Source organism: Scyliorhinus torazame, chromosome 2 (assembly GCF_047496885.1).
Source record: "Scyliorhinus torazame isolate Kashiwa2021f chromosome 2, sScyTor2.1, whole genome shotgun sequence".
Taxonomy (NCBI): domain Eukaryota; kingdom Metazoa; phylum Chordata; class Chondrichthyes; order Carcharhiniformes; family Scyliorhinidae; genus Scyliorhinus; species Scyliorhinus torazame.
In genome coordinates, this window is record NC_092708.1 from 103,889,659 (window position 1) to 103,902,558 (window position 12,900).

Consider the following 12,900-nt stretch of genomic DNA (forward strand, 5'->3'; position numbering starts at 1 on the left):
GACTCCACACAGACAGTGACCCAAGCCAGGAATCATACCTGGGACCCTGGAACTGTGAAGCAACAGTGCTACCTACTGTGCTACTGTGCTGCCCAGATTAAATTAAATTTTCATCTAATTTCTCAAGTAGAGAAATTAAAAGTTTCAATCCAATACTGATTCATTCTTTTATGGATAACTCTATAAAGGAGGTCCTTTGTTTTGACAATCTGACGAGTGGAGCCTGCCGGTCTGTCTTACCTTTTCTTGTGAAGTTTTCATTTGATTTGACTACTTTCTGATCAGTACCTTCAGTGAACAGATCTTGGGTAAAATTCTCCGTTATCGGCGCAAAGTCCGCCGATCGGCGCAAAAAACGGCGCAAATCCGACTTGCGTCACGTCGGAAAAATGGGTCAAACGTCTCCGGCCCGAAATGGGCTAGCAGCGACGTAACGGGATCCGCGCTTGCGCAGTGGTTGACGCTGTGCAGCGTCGTACGCGCCGCACGGCGTGACGGCTCATAAGGCCGCGCTGCTCCCCCCCCACCCGACCGCAACACCCGACCGGAACACCCGACTGGATGGCTGGCCCCCGCTCAGCCCCGAGGTTCGAGTCACGGGATGTGGAGGCGCTGCTGGACGCAGTGGAGCAGAGGAGGGAGGCCCTGTATCCCGGGCACGGCCGCAGAGTTGCCCCACGCCACAGCCGGCGTCTGTGGAGGGAAGTGGCAGAGGCCGTCACCGCTGTGGCCCTGACACCACGGACAGGCACCCAGTGCCACAAGAAGGTGAACAACCTCGTCAGAGCAGGCAGGGTGAGCCTCCCCCATATCCCCCTCCACCATATCCCCCCTCCCCCATATCCCCCCTCCCCCATATCCCCCCGCCCCCAGATCCACCCTCCCCCATAAACCCCCTCCCCCATATCCCCCCTCCCCCATATCCCCCTCCCCCAGATCCCCCCTCCCCAATATCCCCCTCCCCCATATCCCCCCTCACCCATATCCCCCATATCCCCCTCTCCCATATCGCCCCTCTCCCATATCCCCCCTCCCCATATCCCCCCATCCCCCATATCCCCCCTCCCCCATATCCTCCATATCCCCCCTCCCCCATATCCCCCCTCCCCATATCCCCCCTCCCCCATATCCCCCCTCCCCCATATCCCCCCTCCCCCATATCCCCCATATCCCCAAGTGAACCCAGCCCTAACCTTAACCTCTGCAATGCATGCGCAACCGATGGCGTGCATTCATATACCTGCCTAACAGTGTTGCCTTTGACCCCTGCCACCACCCCCACCCACTCCCCCCCCCCACACAGGAGAAGCGCGCACACAACAATAGGGAGCATGTGAGGACTGGAGGAGGCCTCGCTGATGAGAGGCCACTGACCGAACACGAGGAAAGGGCCCTGGAACTGGCTGGCGGACCTGAGGACCGGGAGGTTGCTGATGCAGAGGTCGGGGGCGTACTAGCAAGTGAGCCACCGACAGCCCGTCCCCATATCCCCCCTCCCCTATATCCCCCTCCCCCATATCACCTGATCATTGCCTGGGTGTCTAACCATGCATGCTTCATTGTGTATCGCAGGACCAAACGTCCAGGCATCCATCCCCGCAGATGCAGACCGCCCGCAGGATGCCCCTCGGAGGCCACGGGAGACAGAGAGACCCGGACCCTCCAGCATGCGACGCCCGCAGGATGCCCCTCGGAGACCAAGGCAGACAGAGAGACCCGGACCCTCCAGCATGCGACGCCCGCAGGATGCCCCTCAGAGGCCACGGGAGACAGAGAAACCCGGACCCTCCAGCATGCGACGCCCGCAGGATGCCCCTCGCACACCACGGGAGACGGAGAGACCTGGATCAACAGGGAGACGACACCTCCGTCACGTGCGGGAGCGACCACCCAGCGACGAGGGGGGCAGCCACAGGCCCCCGTCACATCCGAGCCAGGACACCACTACCCAGGACACCACTACTCAGGACACCACTACCCAGGACACCACTACCCAGGACACCACTACCCAGGACACCACTACCCGGGACAGCACTGCCCAGGACACCCCTACCCGGGACAGCACTACCCAGGAAGACGAAATACCGGACAGTGATTCAGAGTGGATGGGTGGAGACGAACCCCCACCCCAAAGTGCCATGGACTCAGAGTGGGACGAAGAGCACGACACAACGCCACTGCTGTCACCAACACCTTCCACCATCGCAGAAACACTCACCTCGGTTGGGCACTTTAGTGATGAGGCGTCTGGTACACTCACTGGTGCGCACAACACAGCCGTCCCGGTACAGCAGGTGGAGGTAGGAGCATCAGAGGGGCCGGGTGGTCGGAGGGCAGCCCAGCCCAAGCGAACAACTGCCGCCCAGATGGATCCCGGGTTCCTGGAGTTTCCACACCCACACATAGATCCGATGCAACCACCGACCCGGAGACGAGCGAAGAGGGTGACGGCCGGCCTGCGGCGGCTGCGGTCGCAGGTGGAGGAGTCCACCCGCGTCCAGGAGCTGGAAGTGGTGCCGGTCATGCGTGCCACCCAGGCCGACACCGCACGGGTGGCGTCCGCGGTGGAGGCAATGGGTGCGACGGTGTCAGACATGGGGAACGGTTTGCGAGGCCTGGGGCTTTCCGTGCAGGCGGCGTCTGTGGACCAGGACATGTCTGCCCTCTCACAGGAGGCCATGAGCCAGGGCCAGCGCCAGATGGCAGAGGCGCTCAACACCATAGCCCAGTCTCAGCAGGCCATGGCCCAGTCTCTGCAGGCCATCGCTGAGGGCATCGGCGCCAGTGGCCATGTGCGAGCCGGCGTCGCACTGTCACAGACAGGGTTTGCCAACCCCCTGGGCTCCATGGCTGCAAACCTGCAGACCCCTGTCGATACCAGCACGGGCCTCCAGGACTGGCAGCGCCAGATATTGGGGGGGCGTCGGATGGCCAGTCCGTTCGCATCCCCCATCCATGTAGAGGCCTGGGAGCCATTGGGCACCCCGAGGGAGGAGGAGGTGGTGTGGTCCGTCCCGGCTCCCTCTGTAGGGGAGGTCCCGGAACACCGCGACACCTCGGACTCCCCCCTTCCATCCCAGGTGCATCGGGTGGGCAACGGGCAGGACTGGCTGGCAGCTCGCCATCCCAGTCGCCCGGGCCGCAGCCTGGCCCATCTAGACCAGGACGCCCCAGGAAACGGCCGCCAAAGGGATCCAGTGTCAGAGGGCAGGAATCACAGGAGTCCACCTCCAGTTCTGCTGTACCATCTGGGGAACCACGTAGACGTAGTCAAAGGGCCCGTAAGGCCAAACAATTAGACACTGAGTAAGTTGGCACGGGTGCAGGGCACAGATGAGTTTTAGGGGCTAGGGCACGTGCATGAACTCGTTTGGTTATTAAAGTCAATGTTACACCTACAGAAGCTGCCTTTGTGCTCTGTCCAAAGCGTACGTTGAGCGCAAGTGTGTGTGTGAGGGGTGGTCTTACCTCAGCCCCAGGTGAGTCTGCCCCGTTCCCCCTGGGCCGCCATCAACATCCTCCCGGGCAGAGGACGGGACCGTGCGCTGCAGTGTCACAGCCGCATGCAGGGATGGTCCGGGTGGATGGTGGTACTGTGGCCATGGGTCAGACATAGTCCAATGATGTGGAGCCAGGAGCTCATCGCAGGGCGGGTTGTCATCATCCTCCATGGCCTGCAATAGATACGCATCCACCCGCAACTGTGTGAGCCCGGCCCGTTGTGCCGCAGGTGGATCGGCAATGGGGGGGGGGGGGGTGGTGTGCATGCGGGTGGGGTGGGGTGGGTGGGGTTGGGGAGGGGGGTGAGGGTGCTGGGTGGGTGGATGGGTGAGGGGTGTGGGTGGTCGGCTGTTGCCATGGTGTGCGGTCTGTGGCCATACTACCCGATTCCCATGCCCATCTAGTCAGTGAAGCGGGCGGCTATCAGTCTGTCCCGTGCCCGCTGGGCCAGCCGGTAATGGTGGACAGCCACCCGCCTGTGTCTACCCCATCTGCCCTGACCATTGCCCCCATCCTCCTCATCTGGGGAGGACTGCACCTCTTCCTGCTGCCCCTCCACTCCGCCCTCCTCTGCCTGCGGCACATCGCCCCTCTGTTGGGCTATGTTGTGCAGGACGCAGCACACCACAATGATGCGGCCGACCCTATCTGACCGATACTGGAGGGCGCCCCCAGAGAGGTCCAGGCACCTGAAACGCATCTTCAGCACGCCAAAGCACCTCTCTATCACTCCCCTTGTCGCTACATGAGCATCATTGTAGCAGTTCTCCGCCTCATTGCATGGCCTCCGTATAGGCGTCATCAGCCACGATCGCAATGGGTAGCCCCTGTCGCCCAGCAACCAGCCCCTCAGCCGGGGATGGCATCTCTCGTACATGCTGGGGATGGATGACCGCGACAACACGTATGAGTCCTGTACACTGCCTGGGTAACGGGCGCAGACTTGCAGGATCATCATGCGGTGGTCGCAGACCACCTGTACGTTCAGCGAATAGGTCCCCTTCCTATTGGTGAACACGGCCCTGTTATCTGCAGGTGGCCGCACGGCGACGTGCATCCCATCAATCGCGCCCGGTCCACAGGGAAGCGGATGTAGCGGTGCGCCATGGCATAAAGGGCATCTGTCACTGCCCGGATGCACCGATGCACCGATGTCTGCGATATGCCGGACAGGTCCCCACTCGGTGCCTGGAATGACCCCGTTGCATAAAAGTTCAGGGCCACCGTAACCGTGACGGACACGGGGAGAGGGTGTCCCCCGCCAGTGCCACGCGGTGACAGGTGTGCCAGCAGGTGGCAGATGTGTGCCACGGTTTCCCGCCTCATCCGGAGTCTCCTCCTGCATTCCCGGTCCGTGAGGTCCTGGTATGACTGCCGGGGCCGGTACACACGGAGCGCCCTCGGGTGCCTCCGTTGCCATGGGGCCGCGACGTCCTCCTCCCCCTCCTCGTCCTGTCGGTCAGGTGTCCCTCCAGCCTGGGCGGCTGCCGCCTGCCCCTCTGCGGCAGCCTGCGCCGCCTCTCTGGCACGCTCCTCCTCCTCCTCCTCATCCAGGGCAACATGGACATTAGTGGCTGCCACCACGGCGGCCAACATCGCTGGATGATCGGAAAACATGACGGCCTGGTGGGGGGGGGACGACATGTCATCATTGCCCATATCCCCTCCTTCCCCCCAGCCAGGTGGCATGGACCGCATGGGTCCAACTGTTGGAGGCTGGCACCTGGCCAGGTGGACCAACTCACTTGCCCTCGCACCCCCCCTCCCCGGCACGGACCCCCCCGCCCCCATCCCCCTCCCCGGCACGGACCCCCCATCCCCCTGCCCGGCACGGACCCCAACCTCCTCCCTGGCCCGGACCCCCCATCCCCCTCCCCGGCACGGACACCCCATCCCCCTCCCCGGCATGGACCCCCCATCCCCCTCCCTAGCACGGACTCCCCATCCCCCTCCCTGGCACGGACCCCCCATCCCCCTCCCCGGCACGGACCCCAACCTCCTCCCCGGCACGGACCCCCCCCCCCCATCCTCCTCCCCGGCACGGACCCCCCAACCCCCTCCCCGGCACGGACCCCCCATCTCCCTCCCTGGCACGGACCCCAACCTCCTCCCCGGCACGGACCCCCCCCATCCTCCTCCCCAGCACGGACCGCCCCCCCCCCCATCCTCCTCCCCGACACAGACCCCCCATCCCCCTCCCCTGCACGGACCCCCCTCCTGGCACTCCCCCGGAGCCCATCCCACTCTAACACCACCCCCCCCCCCCGCCCCCCGCCGCACACACACACACACACACAACCCAAGACACACCTCTCCTCAGACATTCAGACTGCGGCCACGCCATCGCCTGCCCAGCGGCCAACCCCCCAGGCCGTCACTCACCTCCACTCTGGTCGGCGTGAACCTGGAGCTCATTTACAATATCTAGATTTAAAGGAACAGCTACAAAGATGAGACAGCATTCTTTGCTCCAAATGTGCAGTAGTGCTTGCCAAGCTACTGAAGTTCATTTGGTGTTGAACTTTTGCAACTTTGACATTTTGATTCATTAGTCCATGCTGCATTGGAACCTAGGTTCCAAAGTTGAAAGGACAGCACTTTAAGAAATCATACCATCTCTTCTCCCCAGTTGCACTGATTTTTTAAACTATTTTCTCCCAGGATTTTCCTCATTGCTGGGCTCAGAATGCTCCTCAGCTGCATTAAATGCCTTAATTTTCCTCCTGAGAATGATTTATATGCGGTGGTCAATGTTTGACTCATGTATGCTGTCACATTACAGTCCCTCTCCACTTTATTTTACCATATCCTTTCACAATGGATTGCTGCCAGTGGAACAAAATACACAAGCAACATTTAAATGAATCTCCTGTAGTATCTGCATGCTGGTTCTCTTTGTTAAGCAAAAGATTTGAACACGGAACATGACTGACAATGCTATTCTATTGTGAAGTAGTTTGCTCCACATTAGAAGTGAAAATAGACTTATGGTGGACTGTAATAGCAAAATTATAGATTGTAGTCTTGTCGTTTTAAACAAACGTTTGCCTCATTTTGTTTTGAAATCCAGTTTTCCTGTCTCACATTGCTTTCATAGAAGAATAATCATCAATTTGCTTATCAAATTTCTTATGAATCCACTTCAACCTTTTTGTGCATTTTCACAGCATGCTTACTTGGAGAATAATTCTACCTTATCCCACATTGCTATTTTGTAAAAGTATCTACAATGTGACCGAGTGTTTCATGTTACATTTTGACAATTTCTGTAAGGAAATCTCATAATGTCAATTAATAAAGTGCAAAGCATGTAGTATCTCAAAGTAAGTGGGAGAATGCATCTGTGATGTGACATTGATTGGGAAGGTTTCAGTTTTCTGTGGAATATGTTGATACCAGCTGATGTGGCAGTGAGGGTGCTCCAACTCATTTCAGGAATCCCATCCTAAGGAGGCTCCATACCCGATGACTGACCAATGCTAATGTTGTACTGGAAGCATGTATGTATGAACATCAGGTGAGGACATAAGGATTTGGCTATGATGAATGTAACAAATGAAAAGTTTGCTGAAGCTCATGCACACAAAAAAAATGGACAGTTACTGCTATTGGTTTGGGCTGCATAAAATAAAGACAAGAAAAGGCTGTTCATCTCATGAAGTCCATTCCCTCAAAAGTTCTTGAAGCCTACCAAACTCTGAAAGCTCCATTGTAATGAAACGAACCATAAGTAAATCTCCTAAAAAGTGTACCTCCGTGCAATTTCCCCCAGATTGATTACTACTGCTTTCAAAGAAATAGACCAAAAATGGAAAAGTGGAAAGAATTGATGGAATTTCCAATGTTCGTGAAGAAGAAGGAATGTCAGGCTGTGCCATTTCTGCACAGCAGTGTTAAAGTTACACATTTGAATAACTTTCCAGCATGTCTTACCCAGTTCAGGAAATATTCAGGAACTGCAGCTTTTCAAATACTATTTGAAAGCTATTTATAAGAGATGTATGTTGGGAATCTTGTTTTTGGCTTCTTTCTGTATTCAGATAATGAATATTAATGTTTTCAATTTAAAATATTGAAATATTCAATCATTTTTCTGCACATTTGTGATCATTCTGTAATTGGGCCCATTGTTTTTTTCAGTCTTGTAATTAATTGTACCTGTTCCTGATCAAACCTCACCATAAGCTGTAAGTTACTTTGCATGATTGTTGTGGAAAGGACATTTTGATCACTTAAGTATTAACCAAAATGACTAATGTAATTTTATGCATTTTGGTGCATTTATGATCAAGCTAATAGACAAATTAAAATATTCAGTAAGAAATAGTTGAGCAATGTCTTGTCTTTTATCATTATTATTAATATTATGTTGGTTTGGGCAGTGTTCCAATGATATCACAGCCATTGAAACAGTTGTACGGTTGTGTATTTTAGCAGTTCAGTTGACCTAAGATTGATTATACAATGAGGAGTTGAGTACTGGCCTGAACGTACAACTCAGCAGTTTCAAAGAAGAAAAGCATTCTGAAAACAATCTCACTAATCAATTGATTCAACTGGTTGATGATCACATGTCACAGCTTACACCACATTTCAATTGTGCGACATCAGTAGTGTAACTTGCATGACTTCTCACTCATCAAATACATGACCAACAGAGACAATAAGGGAATTAGTTCGAGATGGACACCATCAGTAAATGAACAGCTAGTTCTCAGGAATGAAATTGGCAATAACTTGAATTTACAAGGATTCACACTGGCAGCATTGATTTAGCTAACACACCAGCAATAAGTATTTGAATTGATAGTGGTTTTTTTTTGATTGATGCTGGGTATCAGGGGGCAATATATGGGTTGTTTAGTAAGTACGCTCTTCAGGTTATACTCAATTATATCTGATAACATAGAATAGAATTTACAGTACAGAAGGAGGCCATTCGGCCCATCGTATTTGCACAGGCTCCCAAAAGAGCGACCCAGCTAGTCCTATTCTCCAGCCCTTTCTTCATAGTCCTCTAAATTCATCACTTACATATATATCCAGCCCTCTTTTAAAACCTCCTATGGAATCCACCTCCACCACTCACCCAGGTAGCGCATTCCAAATCCTAATCTCTGGGCGCGATTCTCCCAAAAGGGAACAAAGTCTCCGAGCGAGTGTGTTTAGTTGCGTGTTTCCTGGCTTTTGCAGCACTGAGAAACACATGGCTGTTCAATGTGGTTCACATTGAAGAAGGGGCCTGAATGGATCATGTGCTGCCGAGGCCACACAGAGCTCCATTTTCCGATGTCTCCTGAAACAATCCCCGACCTCCACCCTAGCCCAAACGCACTTTGGGTGGGTCCTGGGCCTGCCCTGCTTCCTCCCAACTCCCACGCTGGGTAACCTCGGCCTGATCACACGGGCGCAAAAAATGCCAGCTTGATTGATTGATTTGATTTATTGCCACATGTACCGTGGAAGTACAGTGAAAAGTATTTTTCTGCGGCTGAGGGAACATACACAGTACGTACATAGTAGACAAACAGAATAATCAACAGAGAACATTGACAAATGGTACATCGACAAACAGTGAATGGTTACGGTGCGGAACAAGGGGCCAACCAAAGCAAATATATGAGCAAGAGCAGCATAGGGCATCGCGAATGGTGTTCTTACAGGGAACAGATCAGTCCGAGGGGGAGTCGTTGAGGAATCTTGTATCTGTGGGGAAGAAGCTGTTCTTATGTCTGGAACTGTGCGGATCTTCAGACTTCTGTACATTCTGCCTGATGGAAGGGTCTGGAAGAAGGCAATGCCTGGGTGTGAGGGGTCTCTGACAATGCTGTCTGCCTTCCTGAGGCAGCGAGAGGTGTATACAGAATCAATGTGGGGGTGGCAAGTTTGTGTGATGCGTTGGGCTGAGTTCACCACACTCTGCAGTTTCTTGCGATCTTGGACCGAGCAATTGCCTTACCAGGCTGTGATGCAGCTGGATAGGATTCTCTCTTGGCACCTTGACATTGCCAACTTGGCCCCCTGCAGTGCCTATGCCAGTTGGAATGCTACCTGGGCACCTTGGTAATGCCAGCATGGCAACCAAGTGGCACTGTCACGGTGCCAGGCTGACACTGCCAGGTGCCCAGATGGCACCAGCAGTGCCCAGGCACTAACCTGTCCAAAGGGCAAGCAGCTGGGGGCCTCTGATCCCTTGGGAGACCCCCATGAGTGTCATTTCGTCAGTGCTGAATGGCGCTCATCCAAGGTCTCTGAGGGGTATGGCTTGAATCCCAAAGCCTCAGGTAGCTTGGGAATCTGCACATTAGAGTGAGGCTAGGTGCCTCGCTCTAATGTGCAGATTTGCCAAAAAGTGATCCTGCTCATTGTGGATGGGATTTACATCGCAATATCTCACTGAGATTGCCTTGGATCTCGTGAGGCATGGCGAGCCGGGTAGATACCGGGAGCAGGGTCTCCTGATTCAACAGCCACACTGAGGCGCGGCGGGCTGATTTTCAGGCGCAGATTGCCATTGGATCGTGCCCTCTGAGTAAAGAAGTTTCTCCTCATCTCACTCCTAGCTTTCTTACTAACCATCTTAAAATTGTGACCTCCCCCCCCCCCCCCCCCGCCCCCCTAGTCATTGACATACCTAGTGGAAACAAAATATTCTTCTTTACCCTGTCAAAATTGTTCATAATTGTGAACACCTCAATAGATCGCTTCTTTATCTTCTCTGCTCCAAGAAGAACAAGCCCAATTTCTCCAATCTTTCCTTGTATCTAAAATTTCTCATTCCTGATATTATTCTAGTAAATTGTCTCTGCACTCTCTCTGGGGCTTTAACATCCTTCCTTAAATAAGGTGCCCAGAACTGAACACAATACTTCAAATGTGTTCTGACCAACTATTTGTAGAGGTGTAGCATCACTTCCTTGCTTTTGTACTCTATGCTTCTATTTATAAACCCAAGGATCCTATAAGCCTTCTTATATGGAATCTATGGAATATGTGAATCTTACATGTGAATCTATGGAATTCCTTGCCCAGTGAAGCAGTAGAGGCTCCTTCATTAAATGTTTTTAAGATAAAGATAGATAGTTTTTTGAAGAATAAAGGGATTAAGGGTTATGGTGTTCGGGCCGGAAAGTGGAGCTGAGTCCACAAAAGATCAGCCATGATCTCACTGAATGGTGGAGCAGGCTCGAGGGGCCAGATGGCCTATTCCTGCTCCTAGTTCTTCTGTTCTTATGTTCTTAACAACTGTTTCAACTTGCCTGTCTAGCTTCAGAGAATTATGCACATGAACACCGAGGTCCCTCTGCTCCTGTGCTCCCCTCAAAGTTGTACCATTGGGTCTATATTGTCTCCCCATGTTTCTTCTACCAAAATGCATCATCTCACATTCTGTTGCATTGAAGTTCATCTGCCAGGTGCCTGTCCATTTGGCCAACCTGTCAATGTCCCTCTGAAGTCGCTCAGCATCATCCTCACAATTCACTATTCTTCCTAGCTTAGCATCATAGTACCCTTAGCTTAGTAACATGTTATGGATAAAAGCTTCAGTCAATTGAGCTACAAGTTCTGTTTTAGACCACAAAGAAAAATAGGAAGATCGATTTGATAGCTTTGTGATCTAGCAGTGTTACACAATAATATAGAAGAAAATAGGAAATCTATATGCTCCTATTTTTGAAAAACAACCTCTTAATTAGATATAAATTAATTGGTTGCTGGAAAAAGAATATGAAAGGTAATATAGAGAGTTAGCAGGTGGTTAAATAAGAAACACTGACACACGCTGAATGTGCTATATCTTCTCGGATTCCACTGCTCACATCCAGTTAGATGAATTCAAACAAAAAATATTCAAATACTGAGATTGCCTTCCAATTCAAAAAAGAATGGGTAAATGCACAGCAGTAATAGTTTTAAATACTTTGACCGTCATATGCTTACATTGAATAGAAATCATTAGAGGTCCCCTAGTTCTCAGTGGGTAACTATGCCACTCAAAATGGTACTGAGCCAAATCTTTCAGGAAGACCCTAGGTGTGACTTCTGTCTTGTGCTAAGTAAATGGATGTGGGTGGATTAGTGTTAGAACTGAGATAATTAGCCTTTGCACTCCTGGGACAGAAAGGCAAAATAAGTCAGGGCGTTTTCTTCTAAGTCTGCATAGTGATTCTTGCTGAAATATGTGGATGTACGTGTGTTTGTCTGTGCCTGTGCTTTCATGTGTGTGTAGAACTCACAGGAAGACATAACATTTAGCTGCATGGAAACTTTCCCCTTCCCTTCCTGCTACCTCAAGTCCTACCTGCTTGATACACGGTCTACTCTCACACATGGAGAGGCCCTTTGGAACTGTATACTCAGGTGTATCATAATTTCCTGAAGAACAGGAGAAAAATAGGAATAATACATTTAATTTAGTTAATACTTTAAAATTACAAAACATTCTTGCTAATTAAACATTTCTGACCAAACAACTTAAAGCTTATTTGGAAAGTGTTTATAAAGTTGACATAATGGCCGGGATTCTCCCCGACCCGGCGGGGCGGGGGGTCCCGGCGGGATGGAGTGGCGGGAACCACTCTGGCATCGCGTGTTCCCAAAGGTGCGGAATTCTCCGCACCTTTAGGGTCCAAGCCCTCACCTTGAGGGGCTAGGCCCGCACCGGAGTGATTTCCGCCCCCCGGCTGGCGAGAAAGGCCTTTGGCACCACGCCAGCCGGCGCCGAAAGGACTTCGCCGGGCGATGCATGCGCGGGGGCATCAGCGGTCGCTCACGGCATCCCCGCGCATGCGCAGTGGAGGGGGTCTCCCGCCTCCGCCATAGTGAAGACCATGGCAAAGGCGGAAGAAAAAGAGTGCCATCACGGCACAGGCCCGCCCGCGGATCGGTGGGCCCCGATCGCGGGCCAGGCCACCGTGGAGGCATCCCCCGGGACCAGATCGCCCCGCGCTCCCCCCCAGGACCCCGGAGCCCGCCCACGCCGTCTGCTCCTGCCAGTAAGGTAGGTGGTTCAATCCACGCCGGCTGGAGAGGGTTGACAGTGGCGGGACTTCAGCCCATTGCGGGTCGGAGAATCGCCGGGGGGAGCCCGCCGACCGGCGTGGCGCGATTCCCGCCCCCGACGATTCTCTGGCAGCGGAGGATTTGGGACACGGCGGGGGCGAAATTCACGCCAGCCCCGGCGATTCTCCAACCCAGCGGGGTGTCGGAGAATCGCGCCCAATATTCCAGGATAGAGGAGTTTAAAATGGGAGCCCTCAGCATGGATGGTACACAGTTGTCAAGACAGACCCACTAGATGTGTCTTCTGTGTGACACATTGCAGCCATATTCCCTCATCTGTGGATCCAGCTCCTTTTGCAGACCTATATCACCGTATTCACTCAGAATGAGACATTT